This window comes from Neophocaena asiaeorientalis, unplaced genomic scaffold, assembly GCF_003031525.2.
Source record: "Neophocaena asiaeorientalis asiaeorientalis breed wild unplaced genomic scaffold, Neophocaena_asiaeorientalis_V1.1 scaffold87, whole genome shotgun sequence".
Classification (NCBI taxonomy): Eukaryota; Metazoa; Chordata; class Mammalia; order Artiodactyla; family Phocoenidae; genus Neophocaena; species Neophocaena asiaeorientalis.
Genome location: NW_020175432.1, coordinates 1,854,290 through 1,871,470, shown reverse-complemented (window position 1 = coordinate 1,871,470; position 17,181 = coordinate 1,854,290). Strand labels below are relative to the sequence as shown.

Sequence of the window (17,181 nt, the reverse complement as noted above, 5' to 3'; positions counted from 1 at the left end):
GAAGCCCAGCTGATGTGATTTCCACAGAGATGCTGTGCAGAGAACAGATGGAGGGAGGTGGATTCAGCGAGGGTGAGGACAAGGATGATGGTGGGAAGCGGGTGGCGATGATGGTGGTGAGAGGCGGTGGCTGTGGGGAGGAAGATGGGACCCCCGACCCCCTGCCAACCCACGTAGGTGATAGCTGCAGGCTCTGTGGGCCTGTGGATGCCGGGCAGGAAGTGGAGGAATCACCCCCAACCTCATGGCTCCCCAAATCACAGATGAGGAAGTGGAAACTTTCCAGGACCTGGCTGACATCCAGCCTTAGCCTGGGTTCTGTTCTCTTCCTGTTGCCCACGGGGCTTGGGACACCTGGCAGGCTGGATGGACAGACAGACGGGCAGATGGAGGCACGTAGAGAGAGCTGAGTGCTGACAGTACATAAGACTCACCCCATCTCCGTGCCCCCAGTTTGTAACAGGCTCTGTTACTCTTATCCGGAAGGGCACTGACTGTCAGCCACAGATGGACAGAAATGCTGAAAACAAGGGCTCCTGGGGCCAGAACAAGGCCCTTTGAAACGGACAGATTCCTACCAGGGGCTGAAGTTTCATGGTAAACTGTGTCGTGGAGTGAGTGGCAGGGAGGTGGGGTGATCAAATCTTAGAAAAAAAAAGAAAAAAGAAATCCAGTATGAAACAAGTTATTGTATCTCATACTTCACTGAATTTTGGTTTAGGTTATAAATGAAACCACGTGTAGATCACAGAAAGAATAAAGAACAAATTAAGCTTTGATGGGGGAGGGTCTTGCTTGGTTCTTACTGTACCAAAAATATTTGAGGGATTCATCAAGATCCCTGAGGGCTCACCTTATCCATTTGATACCCAAGTCATTCTCTTTGGGGTTTACTTGGTTCTTTTTCTCAGGTTTTAGAGTTGGGAAATTAAGTCACTTACTTTCATTTGCTCATATTTATGGATATAATGTGTTTACGGCTATGAATTGTCCTCTCATTACTGCTTTAAACACATCTCATGGATTCTGATAATACACGGTTTTGGTCACTGATTTCCAGAAAATCCACAATTTTGGTTTTTAACTTCCCCTTCATCCAAGACTTAACAGAAGGCTAGTTTTTCTTTAAAAAATTTTTTTTCCATATGGAAGGGCTTTAAAAAAATTAATTTCTAGTTTTATTGCATTGTTAAGAGCACTGACTAATATTTCCCATTTTGGAAATTCAAGATGCTTTCTCTGTGACCTGATACAGGGATGAGTTTTGTGAACATTCCACGAATACTTAAGACTTATTCTCATATTGGAGTGAAGGGTTTGCAACACGGCCACAAGATCTGCCTAAATGTGTGGTTTGGGCATCTTACATCCCTGTTTATTTGCTGTCCACTCAACGAGCCTTATGTTATGTGTTTGTAACTATTTCTCCCAGTATTTTTTATAATTTCTGCTTTGTAAAAGCAGCTGCTGTGTTTTATGATGCATAGATGTTGACAACTATTATACCTTGAGGGTACATTGAGGATTTTGGCATTATGATGAATCTTCATCATGCGACGTTCAGAGGCCTGAGCTCTACCTTTTACACGTCACAATTGCAGCTGTGTTCTATCCTGTCTGATACATCTGTGCCTGTCCCTTTACTTTTAGCTTCCTGAACTACTTTGGTTTAGTTGTGTCTTGTTCATAAAGCATGGAGTTGAACTTTGCTTTGTGAGTCAAGCTGAAAATTCTCTCCGTTTAGGCAGAATGAACCTGTTTAGATTTAGCAACACGATGGACTCGTCCCCTTCTGAAATTCAGGCTTCCATCACTCGCTCTCTCCCCCATCTGCTGCTTGTGAGTGTGGCTGAGTAACTATAAGTCAGAGCAATTCTCCAGGTCACTTTTGATGACTTCCTGAAATCACGCACCTTTTGCAAGATTTTTCAACCTCACTTTGCAACTGATTTGGTTTGCATTTGTGTGGTGGGATGCATCTGGGAGAGAGGACCCACTAGGCCTGGCGGACTGGAAGGAGCCATACTTAGGCTGAGCCAAGTGGAGAGTGTGAGTGGAGGGCTTGTTCCGTAAGTGGCGGCTCATTATGGAAGGTTTCATTTTAGGATGTTTGTTTCCCTGCACAAATCCCAAACTGCATGCATGGTGCTGATGACGAGAACAGCAAGGACTTCTGATACTTTCCATGCAGCAAAACTAAGCATTGGCATACGTGAGGAAAGTTGAGCTTCCAGGGGTGGGCTGGAGGGACAGTCTGTGGTCTCCAGAGCTCCCTCCACCCTCCCTACAGGTGCTGTAGCCTCTCTCCAAACTCTTGGGGAGAGGGATGCCCCTTGGGGCCCCAGGCTCCCCTTGGGCCCACCCTCCATACCTGGGGTGAGCAAACCTGTCATCCTGGGGCTCCCCTGATTACAACAGTGGGGAAGGAGAGTCAGAATTGTCAAGATTCCCCCGCCCCCCACCATGAGTCACCACTACCTTGCTGCTCTGGTAGGTTACAGTGAGAGAGAGAAAAGGTTGAGAATCCAAGTATGAGCTGTGGGGATTTGTTAAAGATACAGACTTGGGAGCTTCCTTGGTGGTGCAGTGGTTGAGAGTCCGCCTGCCAATGCAGGGGACGCGGGTTCGTGCTCCGGTCTGGGAAGATCCCACATGCCGCGGAGCGCCTGGGCCCGTGAGCCATGGCCGCTGAGCCTGCGCATCCGGAGCCTGTGCTCCGCAACGGGAGAGGCCGCAGCAGTGAGAGGCCCCCCGTACCGCAAAAACAACAACAACAACAAAAACAGAAAAAAGATACAGACTTGGGCCTCAACCCAGACTTGCAGAATTTCTGGAAAGGCTAAGGAGTCAAAATTCCTAAACCAGAGCCTGAGGCTATTCTGATTCCTGGAAGGGTGAGAACTATTGCCCTAGGGTTTATTATGAGAATGAAGTATCTCTAGGGAGAAATAAAGCAAGAGGATGTCTACTTACACCCCTCCCTCTTTCTTGAACACCTGGAGTAGGGGTCTTGATGGTCTACAGTGGGACAGAGCGAACAGCTTCATGCTCAGTGTACTTAGTTTAATTAGACGGCTTTCCTCACGCTTAGCCCCAAGAGACGGGAAACTTTCATATTCCAGGGTTTCACCGAGATCAGCCACTCCCCACCAGTACCCCAACCCCAGATGGGTCCAATTCACATCCTGACTGCCACTCGGTAGCCTTGTTCAGCCAGGCACTGTAAGGTGGAGGGGAGAGGGAGAAGAAATCAGGCCCCCGTGATGATGAAGGAACAGGCGCAGGAAGAAAAATCATTGCCCAGAGCCACCTCTCAGCTGTGATTCCTCATAGCCCCGAGAAGCAAGGGATTATCTAGGAAACTGGGCTCAGTGGCTTGGCCCCAGTCCTGACAAGAGGTTGTGCTTTGATGCAGGCTCAGCTGGGAAGCCAGTACCGTGGACACCACCCTGGCTGCTGGACACTGTCACCTGTACACACCAGCGAGGCCACCAGCTGGAGCCCGGGCAGTGGCAGGAAATATTTCAGAGGAAGAGACAACAGGATATGGTATTAGCGAGTATACAGGCGATAGAGGAAAGCACCAAAGACCAGTGGTGATGGCTCAGCCGACTGAAATGGAGAAGTAGGAGAGGGCAGAGGTGCGTGGGGTCAAAGTTCAGTTTGCCAGGACCTCACCTGAGATTTGCATCTCATGGATGTGGTGGGATTTTGTCTAAGTGTGTGTGTGTGTGTGTGTGTGTGTGTGTGTGTGTGTGTGTGTGTTGGCGGGGGGGTCCACAGACTATGCCCCACAGGCCAAATCTGGCTTGATACCTTTCTTTTCTTTAATAACTTTTAAATTTTAGCACAGTTTTACATTTACAAGAAACTTCCAAGAATATTACAGAGAACTCCCAAGTACCCCACACTCAGTTTCCCCTACTGTTAATATTATGGTGGCACATTTGTCACAACGAACAAATATTGACTGATATATTATTATTAAACTAAGTTAGCATTTCATTCGGATGTCCTCATTTCCCTGCCTAATGTCCCTTTTCTGTCCCAGGATCCCACGTTACATTTGGTCCTCACATCTCCTTGACGGCTCCACGCCAGGTTTCTCGGACTCGTTTTTTGAGATCTTGACAGTTCTAAGGAGGACAGGTTGAGTATATTGTAAGATGTCCTTCAATCTGGGTATATTTGATGCTTCTCTCCCATTGTCTGTTTTTGCAAATAAAGTTTTACTGGCAAACGACCCTACCCGTTTGTTTACGTATTGCTTTTGCTCTACGATACAGAGTGAGTAGCTGTGAGCTAAGTAGTGACAGAGACTGCATGGCACTAAAATCTGGAAATGCTAATTAACGTGGCCTTTTACAGAAACAGTTTGCAGATCCCTGGTATAAACTACCATGTCAGGGCTTAAGCTTAAACTGCTTGATCCAGGATACACTCCATGGGAGCAGCCACTGCAAACCCGCTCTGGCCAATTTTACTGTCACTCAACCTTGGGGGAGGGTTTTGCCAATTAGCATAATGAATGTTCCACTTCGAATATTCATGGATGGAACTGGTAATGTTCAAGACAAGTGGCTGGATGAAACATTCTGGAGGCACCTCCCACATTTGCTTGAGAAATTCCACCTAAGAGGGCCTGTTCCGTAGGGACGGGGCTCAGGTCTGACTTCAAGCCAGTCCCATATCCTGCTGCTGGATCAGGGTCTGGGGTGAGGCCCTGGGAGATGGAGCTCAGGTACCCCTGGGGCCACCCCAGAGGCCAGAGCTGATAGGATCGGCTCTAGAATGGCTGGGCTCCTGTCTGCCCACTGCAAGATAGAGGGGAAAGAATCCGAGGGGTGGATGTCGTGGGACCTGACGGGGAACGTTCCAGATATGTACAGCCCGCTCTGCATTTCTGTTTGAATTGTGCTAAAATTCATATAACATAAAATTCACCATTTTAACGTATGATTCAGTGGCATTTGACATGTTCGCTATGTTGTGCAACTGTCGCCTCTATCAATTTCCAGAACATTTCATCATCCCAAAAGGAAACGCTGTCCCCGAGAGCAGCCACTCCCCATCCCCCTTCCTCCAGCCCCTGGCAACCACTAATCTGCTTTCTGTCTCCTTGGATTTGCCTGTTCCGGACACTTCATGTAGATGGGATCATAAATATGTGGCCTTTTGTGTCTGGCTTCTTTCACTCAGTGTAACATTTTCGAGGTTCATCCACGTTGTAGCATGTGTCAGTGTTTCATTCTTCTTTATGGCTGAGTGATCTCCATTGTATCCACTCTTTGAAAAGGGACAGTAGGAGCAATGGCCAGGCCTGCCTTGGTGGGTTACTCCATCTTCCTTGGGTCTGGGGAAGCCACGGCTGGTGCTGACCTGAGTCCAGGAGGATCACTGGGTCCAAAGGCCCTTTGATGTCCCCAGTGCTCTGGCGTAAAGTGCTTCCAGTCACCTGTTTTTCAGGTGGATGCGATCCTCCCTCCGACCTTCCATCACAGGCCTGCCCCAGCCTTCGTTTCTCTTGTGGGGGGCCTCTCCTTGGCACCTCCCATCTTCTTTATGGGGCAGCTCTGGAACGGGTGCAGAAGGCTGCCCATGCACATGAGGGCTGGATCCCCATGAGGTGTCCCCCCAACCTCAGCATTGCCAGGGCCTCATCCCAGGGCACACTCACTCCCTGCTCTGTTATATCTGAAATCTGGGGCTGCTAAGCTAGACTAGCTCCTGCAGGAAACAAATGGGCCCTGAACACCAAAGGGCCCCTCAGAGCCTCAGGGCGTGGGGCAGGGAGCCACACTGTGCTGGTTCTGTGCTAGGACTCTGCTGGCCTCGTGACCTTCTGGAGCTCTCCTCTGCCTCTCCCAGGAGGCTTCGGGGTGGCCTTTAGATGATGACACAGGTGGGTGCAGCATGTGTAAAGGCCCTGGGGCAGGAGAGATCAGCAGGCAGAGCAGAGAGGTCAACTTGCTGTAGGTCACACAGCACATGCACTGCTGAGTCGGGCTTCTTGGCAGAGGTGGCTCTTGGCCCAGAGGACCTGGAGGTGGTAAATTCGAAGGGGAGGGACACAGTCACATGCTGAGGGGAAAGAACTGGTCCAGGCACTTTGGCAGAACTGGAGAAGTTCCCTCTGGGGCTTCAGGTCCTTGTAATCTTCTCTCTCCCCCTCCCCACAGTCTCACCAATATTCACACCTCCAATAAGCAGCTCTGTCCCTGCAGTGGCTCCTGGATCCACGCAGCTCCCTGCAGACTCTGTCCAGAGCCCCAGGCCTGATTTTCAACCGTACATCCTAAAGGCCCCTAAACTAGAGTGGGTTTCTCAGCCTCAGGACTACTGGCACTTGGGGACGCACCATCCTCTGCAGAGGGGCTGTTCTGTGCACCGTAGGATGTGGAACAGCATCCTTGGCCAACCAAAAAAACATCTCCAGACGTTTCCAAATGTCCCTTGATGGCAGAATCACCCCTGGCTAAGAAGCGAGCGTAATTCAAAAAGATACACGTACCCCTACGTCCATAGCAGCACTATTCACAATAGCCAAAACCTGGAAACAACCTAAATGTCCATTGACAGATGAGTGGATAAAGAAGATATAGTATGTATATACAAGGGAATACTACTCAGCCATGAAAAAGAAGAAAATAATGCCATTTGCAGCAACACGGATGCAACTAGAGATTATCATACTAAGTGTAGTAAGTCAGAAAGAGAAAGAGAAATACCATATGACATCACTTATATGTGGAATCTAAAATATAGCACAAATGAACCTGTCTACAAAACAGAAACAGACTCACAGACATAAAGAACAGACTTGTGGTTGCCAAGGGGGAGGGGGGTGGGGGAGGGAAAGGCTGGGAGTTTGGGATCAGCAGATGTAAACTATTATATACAGGATGAATAAACAACAAGGTCCTACTGTAGAGCACAGGGAACTATATTCAATATCCTGTGATAAACCATAATGGAAAAGAATATGAAAAAAAAGAACGTCTGTATGTGTATAACTGAGTCACCCTGCTGCACAGCAGAGATTGGCACAGCATTATAAATCAACTACACTTCAATTAAAAAAATTTTTTTTTTTAAATTGGCTGCCCTGGAGATCCCTGGCCCCTCAGGAAGGGCTAAGTGGAAGTGTGTAAATACTCACAGGTTGCTGTGACTTACTCTCTATTAAAGGGGTGAGGATACCATCTAGCGTATCCTGATAGCTCACATCATGGAAGGCTTTGGGTCCGGGCACCTGACCATTGCCAGCGGGTGGCCATTTCCCTCTCCACCCAGGAGGAGCCGGTCTACAGCCATGAGCTGGGGTCGCAGGGCTGGTCAGTGGCTGGGTGGTTGACCGAGAGCCTTGGGCTTGACCCCTCGGCCTTTCCAAAAGACAGATCGCTTCTGGGCCTCAGGTAACTGAGGTCTTGCTGGGCATGGCCTCGGGAACTGGCTGCGGCCAGCAGCGGCTGAATGACACAGAAGGAAACTTCCAGAGGGAAACTCCCCAGTGATGCTGGGGACAGGGCCCTGAAGCCACTCCATCCTGGATAATCGCTAGGAAACAAATAGGCTGCCAGGCCCTGTGGTCACTTGACGCCCGGCTGCGTCCCTGCCCCAAACAGCGAGGCAGATGTACCTGATAGATGATGGCCGGACATCCCCACCCACCACCCAGCCCTGGTGCAGCAAAGTGCCCAGAATATTCTGAAAGGGCGGTGGCCATGGCAGGGATGTCCTGGGCCTGGAGCTATGCTTTGCCTTTTAATCAACTCTTTTTGCAAATTCCAAGGAAGCCCTTCTGGTTGCTTAAAATACACCCATAATTTCACTTTTCTCTTAGATGCAATGTTCCCAAAAATATAACTTCCACTTTGGTCTAAAATAGGCTTAGATTACTACAATGCGTCAGGCCCTGCCCTTTTAGGCAGCAGGCCAGAAAGGCAGCCTCGCGGGTCTGCAGGGCATGGGAGGGGCAGAGAATGCTGGTGGGCCACGGCTCCCAGGTGGCCGTCCCCTCCCTAACGCTTCCAGGGTCCCCTTGATCAAAGGCCTAGGCACTCACGGCTGTAGGGCACCCCGATCCTCTCCACACCCCCAAAGACAACCTCTTACCCTTCTGTACCTCCATCCTGCTCTGGTGTGGCCCTACTTCTCAGCTGTGCAGTCTCTGGGCTATCTGTCACTCTGCCCCCGTTCCCTCCTTCCGATCCACGTGGCGCCTTGTAGCAGCTCCCACCATTTTCCACATCTTGTAACATCCTTGTGGTGAGCTGGGAACACCCATGCCTGCTAATACGTACTAAGCACCAGGGCTGGCAACATAGCCACCCCAACCCCAGGCTACGAGAAGCCTGCCCTAATGTTCATCTCTCTGGCTGAATTATCCCTCTGCCGTGAGCTCCAGCACATCCTCCTGGGCACACATCTGGCACCCCAGACGGTAGCTTCCTCCAGGGGTGCTGTGGCCCTGAGTGTGCACCTCTGGCCTGGCCCCATCAGCCCCGGCGAGTTCATGCTGCCTCTCCTGGCAGCTTGTGGAGGGAGGGTCCAGGGGTTGGGGTGGGGAGGGTGGGTCCAGGAGGCATTGGGGTCTTGCTTGGTGTCCTCGTCCTACTGTGCCCCGGCAGACCGTGTTGCCCTGCAGGCAGGATGCAGGTGGTCTTAGGGCCCAGGGTGCGGCTGGAAACCCTTCGAGGGCCCCTCCTGGATATGCGAGATTGGGAGGGGCCCACACACAGGTCCCACTACCCCCAGCCAGAGCTCACACACCCTGGCTGCACAAGTGCTCCCAGCTGCCTGTGGAACACAGAGCGCTCGAGCAGGAGAGGGAGAGCTGAAAGGTGAACTTATGAGATGAACTTCTGGGACATCTATATCCAAGTCCTTCTTTTCTGACCCCTCAAGACCGCTTTCAGACTCCCCTATAGATAGATGTATATTTATGAATATATGAACACACATGTGGCACAGACAAACACAGAAAATTTGAGCTGGTGACAGGAGCCATCTGGAACGAGGGTGGGAACCTGGTTTCCTTGTTTGGGAAGGGAGAGCAGAGCAGGAGACAGAAGTGTGCACAGAGAAAGTAACTGGAATGTTCTAGCACGTTCCATGTGCACAAAGTACAAGGGGTCGGCAAACCTTTCCTGTAATGGGCCAGGGGTTCAATATTTTTTGCTCTGGGGGCCATACAGTGTCTCTGTCACAACTGCCCCACTCTGCCTTGAGAGCCACCACAGACAATATGTAAATGAGCAGGTGTGGCTGAGTATTAATAAAACTTTATGCGTAGAAACAAGCAGATTTAACCTGTGGGCTGTAGTGGGCCAATCCCTGGTACACACAAAAAGAAATTATACTTCAAACAGGGGAAAAGATACTAAAAAAACGAACCGTTATCTGAACAAAGCAAAGCAAAGCACCAAGGTGCAACCAAAAGCTTTAACAAAATAATGTCACAATTTTACCAAAGTGGGGTGGATAACCACGCATGTTCCCCGGCAGCAAAAACCACGATGGCAGCCCTGGTTTGTTTCCTGTTGGGGAGACACTTAAAGAAGAGCTGAACCACAGTCAGCACCTGGCGTGAGGTTCAGAAAGTCACCCCGCAGGAGGACGGGGTGGAGGGGATGACAAAATTCCAGTGCATAGGGACCAGCACGAACTGCACCCAAAATCCACTAAAGCTCTTTCATGACGTTCGCCTGCAAGAAAACCCGCGGGAGTGTGTGACTTCTCAGCTCTGGGTGTTGAGTGACTGCTTTTTTTTTTTTTTTTTGTATTGATGAGCAGCTTTTCGAATAACACTTGAAGACTTCGCCCCAAGTGTGCTTGGAAGACCAAACTTGGATGGAAAACCTGACCCTTGCACCCGAGCATACTTTGTTGTTGGTGAGAAAGACGTGAGGTTTCTGGTGGTGGGTGGGCAGTGGCCGTTCTCCTGGCCGTGGCTGGCCACAGGGCAGGAAGAAGCACCAGCCACCCGTTCCTGGAAACGAAGCAGATCGCCAGCCAGAAACTGCATCCCCACCCGCCACCCACCCCTTGTTAAGCTGGTGAGACAGAACTGAGCACAGATGGGTTGATGTGTAAGTACAACAGCACGATGTTAACCCCCAAATTTGAACCTATTTGGGTACAGGACATCTGTAACACTGAAATCATTCTTTGCCTGCAGTCGGCCTAAAAATTCTTCTCAACTGGGGTGATTCTGCCCCTCAGGGGACACTTGGTGATGCCTGGGGACATTTATAATTGTTCTGACTGAGAGGGGGGTGCTATTGGCATCTGGTGGGTGGAGGCCAGGGATGCTGCTTAGCACCCCACCCCAGAGAAGGATCTGGCCCCAGGTGTCAGCAGCGTGGAAGCACAGCCTTGGCCCCTCTGTGTTTCTGTCTGCAAGGCCTGAAGCTGACCCCACACGAGGCCTCATTCACCCTGTCATCCTCTGTGGGATCGGCCCTCCTGCTGTCCCCCTCCTACCCCGGATTCCAGCCTCAGGTCTTGCCCGCCCTCGGGCTGCTCTGCCAAACCAGGGCCCCCCAACGACTTCCCCAAACATCCTGGGGAAGCCACTTGGGGCACAGAAGCAGCCAGAAATTCGATTCCTTCCTCCCTGCAGCTGCCCTGGTGGGACAACCCTCCAAGGCTCTCAGTGATCAGCCTTCAGGCCCCACGGCATCCTCTTCTCCATCCTCGCCTGTCTCCCTCTAATGCTCATTCTCCCGGGAGCCCACCCTGGCCTGGCTCTCACTCCCCTCTTACCCCTGCATAGATTGTTGACTCTGATGTTCACAGTGCCGACCTTCCAGCCACCCGGCCTCGAGAACAGCCCAGGTCCAGCTGAGCCTTGACCGCTGGCTGGGGGTTGGGGTATGTGTGGCTGGCACATCTCTCCCTGGAGCACCCCACGCTGCTGCCTCAGACTCTCCCAAGCCTAATCCCGCTGCCTCCCCACCCAGCTGCCTGCTGACGCCCGACTTTCCCATCAACAGACCAGAGAAACACCCCAAAACGCAAAGCAGACACAGTCTGGGCCTCTGGGGCCCTAGGACCCTGGAGACAGACAGACAAGCCCCAGATAAAGGCTCCCAGCCCAGATACCCCTCTTGCTGTAAATGCCCCGGCCCACTTTGCGGGTTCGGCGTGGGGGTAGGGGTGCGACATCAGTAACTTGCCTCCTTCTGACCTGATCCAGAGCCTCCTCCCTGCCGGGGCCCATGCCCCCAAAATGGCCCCCAGAGGCCTGTCCGTGGCCCCATGCCCTTTTCTCAACATTCACTCCTCCCGGCAAACTTACCTCCTCCCGTAGCTAATGAGCAAGGCTGGGAGGTGCCCCAGCTCGCCGCTTGCTCCTGCGTGACTGGACAACCTCTAAGGCCTGACAAGGCTGGGCTCAAGGGGGTCTTTGTGCTGCCGGCGCATCCCTTGGATGAAGCACCCCAGACCGCAGTCCTCGCAAGCGTCCGGGGAGCAGATCCAGACAGCGCTGCGCAGCCAGCTCTGAGCCCGCCTCCTTCTCCCCCCTGGACTCTGTCTGCTCTGATCTGATATCTCGGCTCCGGGAGCCCGCTCTGCTTTCCGAGGCTTCGGGTGGCTTGCGCCACACATTCACTTCTCACTGCTCCCGGATGCCAGCCCCCTCCTGGCCACCAGCCTCTTCCCAGGTGTGACAGCCCCATGTAGATGGATGACACAGATGGACGGACCTAGGTGTGTCTGCCCGCCCCCGGCCAGCCCTCGGCACGCCCGGGGGGCCCCGCACACCCGGAGCAGGCTGCTGGCCAGGGCTCCGCTCTCCTCCCCGGCTCAGCTTGAGAGTCTCCAGTGGGATCACCTCCACTTCTGCCCCACACCCTCCACCCTCCCGTTGTTGACGGAGGGGGACACTGATGGGGGGGACGCTGGCCTGGCTGGGGCAGGGAGGGGGTCAGGACTGAGGAGAAAACAACCGCAGAGTCAGCGATACAAAGGATTGAAATCCTGAGAAAACTGGTGAGAGGTAAAAAAAAAAAAATGTGGTCTTATCCATACAGTGGACTATTAGCCAGAAGGAGGAATGAAGCATTGACACACGCTACAGAGTGCATAAACCTGGAAAAAAACCAAGCTGAGTGCCAGGAGCCAGACACAAAAGGCCACAGCTTGTGTGATCCCATGAAATGTCCAGAACAGGCAAACCCACAGAGGCAGAAAGAAGACCAGTGGTTGTCAGGGGCAGGGGGAGGGGCGACGGGGAACGACTGCTAATGGGGTCTCCTTTTGAGGGTGATGGAAACGTTCTGGAACTAGACAGAGGTGAAGGTTGCACAACACTGTGGATCTGCTAAAAAATACTGAATTGTTCATTCGAAATGGGTGAATTATACCTCAACAAAGCTCTTAAACAGAAAACCTAACTGCAGAGGCACACCCCTGGTTCTGGAACCTTGTGTCACACCAGTTGAGTGGCTTTGCCCGTGTGTCCCCAGTGATGGGCAGAGACTGGCCCATCCTCATCCTGTGGGAGGGAAAGACATGTTCTGGGCAGAGGTCCCTGTGGGTAAAGGTCAAGGTGAATGATGGCATGTTGGTTCAGGGTGACCTGCTCGGGTAGGCTGGCCAGTGCTGACAGAGGGTAGTGGGAACAGACCCAGTGGCCTGAGGGGTGGGCGGAGACTGGGCGAGCCTGGGGTCATGCGACACTGGGTCTGTGGGGCCCTCAGTGGGGACTGGTGCTCAGGACCAAGGCCGGCACACATCCCAGTCCCAGGACAGGCTCCTTCAGGGCCCCCGAGGTGGGTCAGGGGCAGCAGAGAGCTCCAGGACACCCTCGGTCCCACGCCTTGCTGTCCTGGTCACCAGCCTCCTGTGGGTATGCCAGGCAGCTTGGGGTGCCACCATCTCCCAGCCTTCTCTCTCTGCGTGGGCCAGGCCACAGTAGCTACATGGAGGTGCCGAAACCTCGGCCTCTGGCCGCTTGGGAAAATGGCCCAGCCAGCAAGGATCCTCGTTTCATTTCTGCTTTCGAAATTAAAACCCTGTGCGCGTTGGCAAATGTCAGTGGCGTGTGTTACAGTTCAGGAAGGACAAAGAGGACACTGGCCTAAGCATCCTCCACCCTCAGCCCTGATGCCGAGGCAGAGGGGCACGTCCTGGGTGGGCTTTGTGGCCAGCCCGGTGGCTGATGCCGGGGCAGCTGCATCACAATGTCGCCAGGTTCTCAGAGGGCGCCCGGCGTGGGTAACGGACCCCAGACTGCACTGCCCTGGTGAGTCTGCCTTCTGCACCTTCAGTATTTCTGACCTAAGGCAACACTCCTGCACAAACGTCGCGTTTCTGGGGGCGGTTCAGGGGGCAGGCTGCAGGCTGCAGGCTGCAGGGTGGCCGAGTGACATCGTGTGAAACAGTGACAGTAACAGTTAACTGCAGTGGGCGGGCAGATCAGCTGATTGGAACCGGCTTTCCACAGTGCCGCCTTCCTGTTTTCTGGTCAGAATTGCACAGCAAGTTTGCAACCCCTGCCTGGGGGGGCGCCCGGCGACACCCAAACCTCAAGACAACTCAACTTCTCCTTTCAGGGAGCTGAGAAAAAGTCCCGATAGGCTTCCTGCGGCCCCAGCCGAGCTGAGAGAGGAAATCTTTCACGAAGGTGCAGAGGGGTACCGTGAACTTAGGCTCAGGCTGGGTTCTAACGGTGGTCTGGCTATGGCTGCCTGCAGTGTTGCCTGGGGTACCCACACTGTACCGGGTCGACTTGTGTCCCTCAAAAAGATATGTCCAAGTCCTGATCTCTGGAACCTGTGAGTGGGACCTTCTTCAGAAATAGGGTCTTTGCAGATGGAATTAAAGTAAGGATCTTGAGGTGAGATCATCTAGGCCCTAAATCCAATGACGGTGTTCTTGTAAGAAAAAGGAGATTCGAGATACAGAGGCAGATGGGGAGAAGGCCATATGGACACAGAGACAGAGCCTGGAGTGATGAGGCCACAAGCCAAGGAATGCCAAAGGGTTGCCGGCAGCCACCAGAAACCAGGAGAGAGACACGGGATGGATTCTCCGTCGGAGCCTCCAGAAGGAGCCAGCCCTGCCTACACCTTGATTTCAGACTTCCGGCCCCCAGAACTGTGAGGGAATAAATTCCTGCTGTTTTAAGCCCTCCACCTCCACCCTCTCCCATTGATAGTACTCTGTGACGGCAGCCCCAGGACATTTGCACACCAGCACACCTCTCTGGGGCTCTGTTCTCTTGTCTTTAAAATGAGCAGAGCTGTTGTGAGTCCTCAGAGAGATGATGGATGAAGACTGTGGCACCCAAAGCCTGACACACAGTGGGCCCAAAGGCACAGTAGCTAATTATTCCTGTTGTTAGAAAGTAACTCTCAAGTTAGCTCAGAATGCTTGGGACTTACTTACGGACAATTTCTAAGCCATCAACACTTGAAAGAAACGGTGACTGGGTCTTGTGGGATTACAAGCTATGACTAAGGCAGCTGTTCTCACCCAGGGGAGATTCTACTCCCAGGGGACACTTGGTGATGTCTGGGGACATTTTTCGGTTGTTGCCACTGGGGGGAGGGGATGCTACTGGCATCGGGTGAGGCCAGGGGTGCTGCTCAACACCCCACAGCGTACATGATGGCCCCCAGCCGAGAGACTGACCCGGCCCCAGACGTCAGTGGTGCTCTGGCTGCAAAGCCTGGCTCTAAACTAAAACAACCTTCTCCCTTTTCCAAATGGTCGCCTCAGGAAGCACATTTATGGCTGTGACGTGGATCTGGCTCAAGCCTGTTTTGGAAGCTGGCATGGGCACCACCCTCCAGCAGCTCCTAACCCCTGGGGAAATTTGGCCTTGCCGGCTCACACTGCTGAGGCTCGAGGGAGGCAGCCGGGCAAGGTCAGAGGCATCTGACTCACGGGGTACAGACACCCGCCACGGAGGTGACTAACGGCCCTCGTAGAATGTGCCAGAATCCTTCGGGGCAACGGCAGGGGAGGAGCATGGAGGCCAGCAGGAGGACGGATGGGCCCCCAGGATCACCAGTGGCGGCCCTTGGGGAAGAAGACCCAAGACACGTCCAGCTGTCACTCGGCGGGGGACTGCTGCGGGCTGACTTGTGTCCCCCCCGCAAAAGGCTCGTCTATATTGACCTGACGCTGGAACCTGTGAACGTGGCCTGATGTGGAAATGGGTCTTTGGTGACGTAATTAGTTAGGATGAGATCATCCTGGATTGGGGCGGCCGCTAAAGCCAATGATGACTGGTGTCTTTACAGGAAGAGAAGGCAATATGATGACAGAGGCTGCGATTGGAGCAACACAAGCCAAGGAGCGCCCGCCTGGAGCCCCCGGAAGTGGGAAGAGGCAAGAAAGCATCTGCCCCTAGAGCCTTCGGAGGGAGTGTGGCCCGGCCCACACCTAGACTTCAGACTTCAGGCCTCCAGAACTGTGAGAGAGAGTAAATTCCTCTCTTTGACGCCACCCAGTCTGTGGTACTTTGTTAGGGCAGCGCCAGGAACCTCATCCCGGTGCCCTGGATGGTCCTCAGCTAGAAAAGGAAGCTGCACCGCGGGGCCAAACCTGCCTCCTCGCTGTGTTGCACTGAAACCTTGGGGCTCGGCATCTTCATCAAACCTTGTCACACCCACCCGCATGCCTGGTTCTGTGAGGGTTGAAGGGCCCACTTGGCAAAATTCCCCACTCGGTAAATGCTGGGTCAGTCCTGTTGTTCCTGTCCCCGATTTCTAAAGTCACTCAGTGCCTGCATTGTTTTATCCCGTCATAGAGCACCTGTTATGGGCCCCGGCCATTGCTGGGAGGACAGTGGGGCCATTGGTGGTTTCACGGCAGCTGAGTTCCAGAGCTGGGATGGAGCCAGATTGAACCTGGGACACCCTCCGTAGCTCCCATATCACACAGTGCCCACCCCGTGATCCTGCAAGGCCCTGAATGATCTGCTGTCACCTCCAAGTCCCCATCGCCTCCTGCTCTGCCCCTTGCTCACCCCACTCTGGCTCCTTCCCGTGACCCCAGGGCCCCTGACTTTCTTCAACACGCCAGGCACGGTCCAGCCTCCCGGCTTTGTGCACTGGCCGTGTCCCCCTCCCAGACGCCGCATTGCTCACCCCACCCGCTTCCGGGCCCGGCTCGGCATCACCTTCTTGCCTCCTGCCCCCTTACCCCTTCTTCCGCGAGCCCGCCCACTGTTCTTATCAGCTCTTAGGTCACATGCGAGGCTGCTGTTTCTCTTGCTGCCTGCCTCTTTGTCACCAGGCGGCAGCTCCCTGTGGGCAGGCCTCTGTGCCGATTTTGGCCACGGCATAGCCCAGTGCCAAGAACGGTGCCTGCAGGCGGGATATTTGCAGAATGAATGGATGATTAGAGGAGGGAACGCATGCAGGGTACACAGCGCTGAAGAGAAAAGCGTCCATCCTGCGGCCGGATCACTAGGTAGTCTTTGAAATGCTTGTGCAAAAAATGACAATGAATCTTTACATTACATGTATAGGAGAAGACAGATACAGGCCATGCGTGCTGGCACGGGGCCAGGCTGTACAGCCCCAGCTAATTTCTTGCTCATGATCTCAGAGATCGTCAGAGAGGAAGAGGAACTGAAGTGTATTCAGCCGGTACAGCCCAGATGAGATTTCAGTGAATTTCAGTAAGAAGCTGGAGGTCATTGCTTCAGGGAGGGTGGGACCCCTGAACCTACCCCTGCTCCCACCCCACCCCGAGCCTACTCCTCGGACAGAGGGTCTGGGGTCCTGCGGATGGACAGACTGCAGCACATCCAGCGGGTGTTACTCAGCAACATGAAGATATGAGGTCTCGAGCCGAGAAAAGATGCAGAGGAACCTTAGTACTAGTATTTAGTACTAAGTGAAAGAAGCCGGTCTGAAAAGACTACAGATGGTATGATTGCAGCCATCCAGCATGCTGGAAAAGGCAAAACTATGGAAACAGTAAAAGGATCAGTGGTTTCCAGGAGCTGGAGGGAGGGAAGGGGATGAACAGGCAGAACACAGGGAATTTTCAGGGCAGTGGAACCATTCTGTGTGATACTCAGGGTGGATACGTGACATTGTGCATTTGTCCAAACCCGTAGCAGGTGCAACACTGAGTGAACCCTAATGTACACTGTGGACTTTAGTTAATAATGATGTGTCAATACTGGCTCACCGATTTTTTTTTTTTTTTTTT

The 17,181-nt window shown here is 53.0% G+C and overlaps 1 protein-coding gene across 10 annotated transcripts in view; it reads right to left on the bottom strand.

The window, feature by feature from the left end:
- The window catches only part of MYO9B (myosin IXB), a 72,448-nt gene that overhangs the window by 52,905 nt on the left and 2,362 nt on the right, over positions 1-17,181 (bottom strand). The gene's annotated exons all lie outside the window — the stretch shown is intronic.